Source organism: Littorina saxatilis, linkage group LG4 (assembly GCF_037325665.1).
Source record: "Littorina saxatilis isolate snail1 linkage group LG4, US_GU_Lsax_2.0, whole genome shotgun sequence".
NCBI lineage: Eukaryota > Metazoa > Mollusca > Gastropoda > Littorinimorpha > Littorinidae > Littorina > Littorina saxatilis.
The window spans coordinates 33,825,907-33,835,576 of record NC_090248.1 but is presented as its reverse complement, the minus strand read 5'-3'; positions in this window follow the sequence as shown (position 1 = coordinate 33,835,576).

Sequence of the window (9,670 nt, the reverse complement as noted above, 5' to 3'; positions counted from 1 at the left end):
TCATCTCTGTCTGTCTGTCTGTCTGTCTCTCTGTCTGTCGCAGTCTGTCTGTCTGTCTATCTCTCTCTGTCTCTCTCTGTCTCTCTGTCTCTGTCTCTGTCTCTGTCTCTCTCTCTCTCTCTCTCTCTCTCTCTCTCTCTCTCTCTCTCAAACGCACAGACAGTACAGGCTCTTTAAACACTCGAGGAGTAAAGTGAAGAAAGAATCGACCAGACACTTATATGTAGAGAGTAGACAGGCGTACAGATTCTTGTTGGCAAACAAAAGGCAACAATATTGTAACCGAGTGCCGTAACACCACGATCACCTCGGGAGGCGAAGTGCAATCAAACGGGATTGAAAATGTTAGGGCTAATTATAAAAACTGTTATGCAAACCCGAAGGTTTCCATGAACATTCAGACAATCGGAAACCACCAGACCCCATCACAAACAGAAGTCCACAATCCACCAGTGTTGACTTAAAGGCCAACAACTCGGGTGCAGAGTCTGCTGTGAAAGGAGCGGTAGCCTCCCCTGTCACAATCGCCGCCGTTTGAATGAACTTCGTCCCGAAGTTCCGCACCGGGGGACCACTGTCCATCCCAAGTTCGCAGAATGGGAACAGCACAAAAAAGTTCAGTGGTCATATTATGCCATTACCTGAACATATCATGCCGAGTCTCATCCCTGCTCGCAGCGCCAGATGTAACCGAGTGCCGTAACACCACGATCACCTCGGGAGGCGAAGTGCAATCAAACAGGATTGAAAATATAAACTGTTATGCAAACCCGAAGGTTTCCATGAACATGCAGACAATCGGAAACCACCAGACCCCATCACAAACAGAATTCCACAATCCACCGGTGTTGACTTAAAGGCCAACAACTCGGGTGCAGAGTCTGCTGTGAAAGGAGCGGTAGCCTCCCCTGTCACATTATAAAAAGGACAAGTTGAACTCATTGGTCTCAAACGCGAGCGATTCAAAGTTATTTTGGGACGAAGTGCGATCAATCAGCGGGCGCAGGCACCGAAAACCAGAGATAAGTAGTAGGGAGTGGGTGGACCACTTCAGGTGCATTTTAGGTTGTGAAGGCAACCCGGCTAGCGACCACTCTGAAGTGACCGAGGACACACCCGGCATTGAATACCTGGACGAGCCCATCTCGGCTGATGAGATAGAGATTGGTATCAAGGAATTGAAATTAAACAAGTCACCCGGGTACGATGGCGTTTGTGCTGGAATGTTAAAGAACTCTTGCCCAAAACTGTTGCCGTTTCTTGTAAAGCTGTTTAACCATATGTTTGACACAGGCGTTTACCTTTCTGCGTGGTCTTGTGGGATAATTGTCCCAATTCACAAAAGTGGAGACATTAACAACCCTAATAACTACAGAGGCATTACGTTACTGAGCATAGTAGGTAAGTTGCTTGGCAGCATACTAAACAGGCGCTTATCTGACTGGGCGGATGACAACAGTAGAATAGAGGAGGAACAGGGTGGCTTCAGAAAAGACCACTCTACTGTGGACAATATGTTTGTGCTATATGCTATTGTCCAGAGGTACCTTCTTAAAAGATCTGGTAAGGTCTACATATGTTTTGTAGACTTCCGCAAGGCTTTTGACTCAGTCAATAGGGCTATGTTATGGAATGTATTACGCAAGCATGGGGTTGGCGGCAAGATGTTGAACATCCTGCAAAGTATGTACAAAGGAGTGAAGTCTTGTGTTCGCACTGACGATGGCCCATCGGAGTTTTTCCGTTGTCCATGTGGAGTCCCTCAAGGTTCTGTGCTTTCACCAACATTGTTTTCATTCTTGATTAATGAACTGGCACTTGAAATGTTTCAAAACGGTTGTAATAACGGTTTGAAAAATAAGACGAACATTTCTAATGTCCTCGTCAGTACATTGATGTTTGTGAATATGCTTTTCTGTTTCATATGTTTGTGTTTGTTGCTGCTTTGTGGGGATGTGGAACCAAACCCTGGACCAGTTCTTGATAGAGAACAAGGCATATCTATTGTTCATATTAATGTGCGAAGCCTTAAGAACAAAATATTTCATTTGCAGGCCGAATTAGGACGTTTCGATATTATTACTGTATCAGAAACGTGGTTGTCCACAGATGTTGATAATGAAGATATTAATCTGAATGGTTTTCATCCACCAATAAGATGCGATAGGCCTGGTGATGCTCATGGGGGTGTGGCGGTGTATGTGAAGAGTGATTTGATATGCAAACCCAGATACGATTTGAGCATACCTTCTCTAGAGGCGGTATGGGTGGAAACCAAAATCGACCAGGAGACCCTTCTTGTTGGTACTTTTTATAGACCACCAGATGCTAATGTAAATTACTGGGACTTGATTGATGAATCAATTCAGTCAGCATCAAGGACACCACAGAAATTGATAATACTTGGCGATTTTAATGCTGATTGTATGAACAACCCTCCGCCTCACCTTCAACGATTATTAAATGTTAATAGTTTGTTTCAAATCGTGACAGAACCAACACGAATTACAGAACATTCATCCACTCTTATTGACTTGATATTAACCCCATGTCCAGACATGATAGATGCAGTTGATATTTTCCCTCCAGTTTGCAGTGACCATTCTTGCCCGTATGTTAAAATAAAGAAAACAGTTAATTTAAAACGTTCATTCAAGCGCACCATTTATAATTATTCAAAACTCAATATTGGGAAATTTGTTGATGATTTGCTAAATCTAGATTGGCCTGAGGTTGTTAACTTAGAACCACTGGATGCAGCAGTCGAATCATTTACGGATATACTAATGACTACTGCCAAGCACTGTATGCCTGTAAAAACAGTTGTGATAAATGAACGAGATGCCCCATGGATAACCGAGGGAATTAAAAAGTTGATAAGGAAAAAACAAATAATACACAGTTTAGCTAAACGTTTAGATTCTATGTGGTGTTGGGCGTTATTCAGACGCATTCGAAACATTTTAGTAGACAAAATTCGTAAAAGAAAAGAAGAATATGATATTGAATTGGATGATAGAATAAATTCGCAAATACATTTTGGTAACAAAGATTGGTGGAAGTTAGTAAATAAATTCATGACCAAGAAAGGCCTATCACAGTCAGAAATTCCACCAATTGACAATAACGGAATTATTTGTTATTCTGATGAGGAGAAAGCAGAAGTATTTAATACATTTTTTGTTAACCAATCTTGTGTTGATGATGAAGATGATCCTTTTCCAACCCTGTCAGAGCACCCAGGATCCGCTCCTCCACTTATTATTACTACTGACATGGTTTCTGGAATTATTAAATCCCTTGACCAAAACAAGGCAGTTGGTCCCGATCTTGTTCATAACAAGATTCTTAAAGCAGCCGTAGACGTTGTCTCTGATCCACTTTCAAAACTGTTTAGTAGATCATTAGCCGAAGGTAAATTTCCAAAGGCTTGGAAAGTGGCACATGTTACCCCAGTTTACAAGAAAGGCGAGAAGACAGTCACTATGCACAAATTATCGCCCAATATCCTTATTAAGCTGTATCGGTAAAGTAATGGAAAAATGTATTCAAACTCATATGTTTACGTATTTGACAGATCATAATTTATTGACAGTATCTCAGTCAGGCTTTATTCCAGGTGACTCAACTGTCTTTCAACTTCTTGGTATATATGACGATTTGTGTCAATCTTTGGACAAGCAATGTACATCACAAGCAATATTTTTTGATATTTCCAAAGCGTTCGATAGAGTATGGCATCGTGGTCTGATTTATAAATTATACGCAATAGGTATAAGAGATATGTTATTAGAATGGATTAAAGATTATTTGTCTGATAGAACTCAAGCTGTAGTTATAAAAGGTTGCATGTCAAATTACCGCTGTGTTCATTCTGGTGTCCCTCAAGGGTCAGTCTTGGGGCCACTTCTGTTTCTTGTTTATATTAATGACATTGTTGTTGATATTAAATCAATAATTAAATTATTTGCCGACGACACGAGTATGTACGTGTCCCTCGATAATACACTTGAACGCACTGAAATTTTGAATTCTGATGCACAACAGATAATGCAATGGGCAAAAAATTGGAAAGTTAATTTTAATCAGTCCAAAACTGAATTATTGACTGTCTCTTCTAGAAGACAACCGGAAACATTGCCGCTAAAATTTGGCGAAGAGATATTAATTGAAACCACTGTTCATAAACATTTGGGCGTGTATCTGCAAAATGACTGTAAATGGAATCATCATGTACACTCTATAGTTGTTAAAGCTCGTATTTTAGTTGCATGTTTGCGTTCCTATAAATATCGGCTCAGTCGCAAGGCACTAGAAATGATGTATAAGGCTTTTATTCTTCCTCATTTTGACTATGCAGATGTAATATGGGATAATTGCAATGCAATGTTGGCAGTTGAACTTGAAAAAATGCACCTAGATGCTATTAGAACTATTATCGGAGCTGTTCGTGGAACAAGCCATCAAAAACTTTACAATGAGTCAGGTTTTACAACACTGCAAGAACGGCGCAGAAAACATAAATTGATCGTTTATTTTAAATTAGTTAATGGTCTAGCGCCAGTGTACTTACTTGATTACTTACCATCTCTCATTTCAGCAGTAAATCCGTACCACCGACACAAACCATATGATAGGCAAATGTTTCGATGTAGAACTGAATTATATAAGCATTCCTTTTTTCCTTCTGCAACATCTTTATGGAATGAATTACCTGATCATATAAAACAAACGAATTCAATTGGTTGTTTTAAAAGATTTTTGTCCAGAGATGACCCTCTAATTCCCCCGTATGTCTACTCTAAAGTTCGAAAAGCAGAAATCATTCATTGTAAATTAAGATTAGAGATAAGCGATTTAAATGCAGATATGTTTAAAAGACATTTGACAAATGATGTTTTCTGCAGGTGTGGTTTTCATGTTGAAAATTGTGAACACTTTTTATTTGACTGTCCATTGTACACGAATGTTAGAGCAACCACTATTGATACTCTACCAGATAATAATAATATTACTGTTTTGTGTGCTATGTACGGTAATAGTGGCAAGTCCTTGGCTGAAAACACAGCGCTGTTTTATCAGATTCAGAAATTTATATTAGACAGCAAACGTTTTTGTTAACACCATATGTTTAGTCATTTTGTTACTAGAGCATTGAATTGATCTATAGTGGATGCAATATCTCTCTCTCTCTCTCTCTCTCTCTCTCTCTCTCTCTCTCTCTCTCTCTCTCTCTCTCTCTCTCTCTCTCTCTCTCTCTCTCTCTCTCCCTGTATCTGATTGTCCTCTGTGTCTCTATGTGTGTGTCTCTATGTGTGTGTGTGTGTGTGTGTGTGCTGTGTGTGTGTGTGCAGTGTGTGTGTGTGTGTGTGTGTGTGTGTGTGTGTGTGTGTGTGTGTGTGTGTGTGTTTTTGTGTGTGTGCACGAGTGTGTGTGTGAGTGTGCGTTGTGTGTGTGTGAGATTTCCGTACCACTGTTGCTATAGTTATCGTTGTTGTTGTTTTTGTTTTCATTTGTTTAAATATCATGCATTTACAATATTGTCCGCCACATTACTCGTTTGTTTCTAAGAGCACATTTATAAGTTTATCTTGTTGTGCTCCCTTAATTACAATTTTCAATTACGGCTTTGTATTTATGCAACTGAATAAAACTGTTTAAACCAAAACGGTAAACATGGAATACAGTTAACACCTGACGTGATGCAGATTCTCATATTGCTGTTTGCCGCCCAATACAATAACAATATGTGTTTTATGTTCTTCTTTTGAATGTTCTTGTAGTTTTTATTTCGATGTGTATTTTATAATCGTTGACAGGCAGGCCAGACGTGTCGTAGGCAGTTTTCTGTTTTAATGGACAATACAGTTTTGTGATTGTTATTGTTATGGCGGCGCGGAGGCGACGAAAAGGCTTGGCGGTAGTCAAATTGTATGTGTTCGTGTTTCCGATAAAAGCGGCGAGGCAGGCCTCCCTTGACATACAAATGACACCCAAACACATTGGAAACAAATAAGTTACAATGCTATGGTGAAAAAAATAATACAATTCGAATTAAAAAAATTGTTGAACCGCTGATCTGGGTTGTACTGACCAAAAGGTTTTGTGGTCCTGCTTTTTCATGATCAAATATCTCCTTGATTTTTGATCAAAATCATTTCATTGCATTTATTTAAAAAGAACTTGCCGTGCATTGCCTGGAAAAATGATTTGTACACATAAGGCCAAAAAAAAAATTGTCTGTTTAGGGTAACCCGACCGACCCTATCGATTTGGCGCCGACCCAAAAACTTGTTTTTGATTTCAAAAAAAAAAAAAAAAAAAAAGAGGTAAAAATGCTAAAAAGAGACATTTGGCGTTTCTTTCTCTCCCTTTCTCTCTGTTTTATTTATACGTTAGTTTTGAAACATGTATTCATCAAATATAAGAAGTGAATGTTCGGCCAACATAGCATTTACACACACACAAAAAAAAAACTTTACCTACCTACCGACCCTACTTTTTTTGGTCATGTTACCCTAAACAGACAATTTTTTTTGGCCTAAGAGAGAAACTGTGGATGATTAAATAGCGGGTCCACAAGAGTCGGGTCCACAACCCACTGTCAAGGGAAATGGGTCCAGAAGACCTCCTTTTCCGGCCGTTAGGTCCACAAGACTTCAAATGCACACACACACACACACACACACACACAAACACACACACACACAAACACACACACACACAAACGCACATACACACACACACACACACACACACGTACCAACACACAATCGAATGCATGAACACACACGCACAGGTACACACACACATGTACACACACACACACACACACGCTAACACACAAACGCACGTACGCGCGCACGCATATACATACATAGACACACATACACCTATAAACACACACACACACAGGAACAAACGCACACATACAGGCACACACGCACACGTACGCACGCACGTACACACAGACAGACAGACAGACAGACAGACAGACCCACCCACACACACGCACACACACACACACACACACACACACACACACACACACACAAAACATATACTCCTGACACTGTTCCCAGCTGTTTTCTTTCTCTCTTAAGCCAAGATTTTGTCCGATCTTCTCTTAGACATAGACATAGAACACTTTATTATCTCAACGAGGAGAAACTCAGGTTTCCCCACTTATTCTTCGTAGACGTATCTCCTTTTAATATCCTCCGACCCTACCCAATGCCTTCCCCTCCCCCACCTTCCAACCCCATCCCCCAGCCTCCATTCGTTTGGTTTCCACCAGGAGGGGCCACTGTTAGTCAACATCTTATCTGACTACAAATGAGTTTTCACGAAGGCATGAACAACCTGTTAGCGGATACACTAATGTCAAAACAAACACTAAGGATCCTGGCACGCACTCGACACTGTAGTATAGAGATACACAGTGCGTGTGAGTGTGTGTGTGTGTGTGTGCGTGTATGCGTGTGTGCGTGTGTGCGTGTGTGTGTGTGTGTGTGTGTGTATGTGTGTGTGTGTGTGTGTGTGTGTGTGTGTGTGTGTGTGTGTGTGTGTGTGTGTGCGTGTGTATGTATGTTTGTGTGAATCAGAAACTAGTTAATCACTCCGTATCTCAACTAATTGCCTAACGATTAGTTTTGTTTTACCAAAGAACAACATTTGTCCAACAAATCGCTTACTCAATTAGTCAATCAACCAATCAATCAACAAAACGAAGAAACAAAACAAACAAACAAACAGTCTATCGGTCCACCCACAAATTAATCAATCAATCAATCAATAAATCAATATATTAATCAGTCAAAAGAATGAATGAACAGATCTTACCGAAATGAGTATCAGGTGAAAAAGACTTGAAACAGGTTATCTCAGTTTCCACTTCCTTTCAACGCTGCACACACACCCAGATGAAAATCCGCGAAATATTAATCCACCGCGAGCAGTTGTTCAATGAATTCACCCTTCCATTCACAGAGGTATCCAGGCTTTCCGGTAGTGTTTAAAACACGAACACAATTTCGTTGGTCCCAAAGGTCTTTCAATCTTATGTCACAAGTTATGTCTTCTCTCCGATTTTCGTGTGGTTTTTTTTTCTCCATCGAAGGCACCGATTCATCCTTCCTTGAGAGTCAGTAGACATTTCACAACAAACAAAAAAGCCGATCCTCAATTGAGCCCGAAGTCGACTTCGCGAAGTCTTTTTACCAAAAACTCAGTGCTAAAGCTTCGTGCAGTAAGCTTCGCGAAGTATAGTTACTTCGTGTAGTCGACTTCGTCAAGTTAAGGGCAGGCTTCACCGAGGGGCGATTTCTCTCCCTGTTGCATAGAAAAGAGGCAGCTTGTTCCAAATAATGGACGGTAGTTTCCTCAAAATGAGAGTCGATACCTTCATCTTTAAAATTTAGGTAGATTCTTTTCGAAACTTGAACGATTGAACTGTTGACTGAGGCATTATATGGATCGGAGCAGACGACAATGTGTTCTTTCCACACAATGCTTAGCAGTTTCGGATGTGAAAGGCCTCGGTCACCAAAGCCAATCAGCGCCGATTTTTTGTTGTTTTGCGTTCGTAGGCCACGTTCGGCTTCCCAAGACCGTTAATTGTTTGTTGCCAAAATCTCGACTAGAAATTGATTCTTGATAACAACAAATTAGGCTTGAGCGAGCGTGTGTGTGTGTGTGTGTGTGTGTGTGTGTGTGTGTGTGTGTGTGTATATATATATATATACGACTTGTGCCTGTCTGTCTGTCTGTCTGTCTGTGTGTGTGTGTGTGTGTGTGTGTTTATTCGCCATGCACGGCCAAAGTTCTCGATGGATCTGCTTCAAATTTGGTGTCCATATTCAGATACACCCCGGATAAAATTTGGTCGATGAGATATTTCAACACGTGCTCTCAGCGCGCAGCGCTGTGCGCGCTGAACCGATTTTTTTGGGAGTGTTGGTTGTTGTTGTCGGGATCCACTACTAGTAACTCTTCCTTATCTTCTCCAGTGATTTTCAGCCGCGATTATCTCCCTTCCTCCGTGTGGCGTCAATCCATATTCCCGTTACTGGGTTACTATTTTTAGAAGGTCACTGCACGTTACTATTTTTAGAAGGTCTCCAGTGTTTTGCGCGTTTATTTCCTTTCCTTCGTGCCGGGTCCCAGGCGCAGCCTGGTATTCGGCTCTACTTCTTCCCGGCGAAGCCGGTACCCGGCGAAGCGGGTAATCATCTAGTATATATATATATATGTGTGTGTGTGTGTGTGTGTGTGTGTGTGTGTGTGTGTGTGTGTGCGTGCGTGCGTGCGTGCGTGCAAACATACGTGTGTTTGTTTGTTTGTTTGTTTTTAAAGTGTTTAATATCACGTTGTTATAAGTGAAGTTAACACTTTCATTGCATGTCCGAATGGTTCAAATGAAAGCCTTTGTACCTATTGCCAGTGGACCAGATACTGATACATGTGGATTTAAAATAAATTTAGAATAATCTCTGGCTAAACCTCAGTACCTTAAGCGTTGACTGCATTGTTCGTAATTAGTCTTGTGCAAGGGTGGGGTGCATTTCTGCAGCTGTGCCAGTGAAAGGATTTATCTTTGGATACCTGTCACTTTAAAATTAAATATGATAGAACGTATCTTAAGGGGACAGACTAAAGTCTTCGTAAAAAT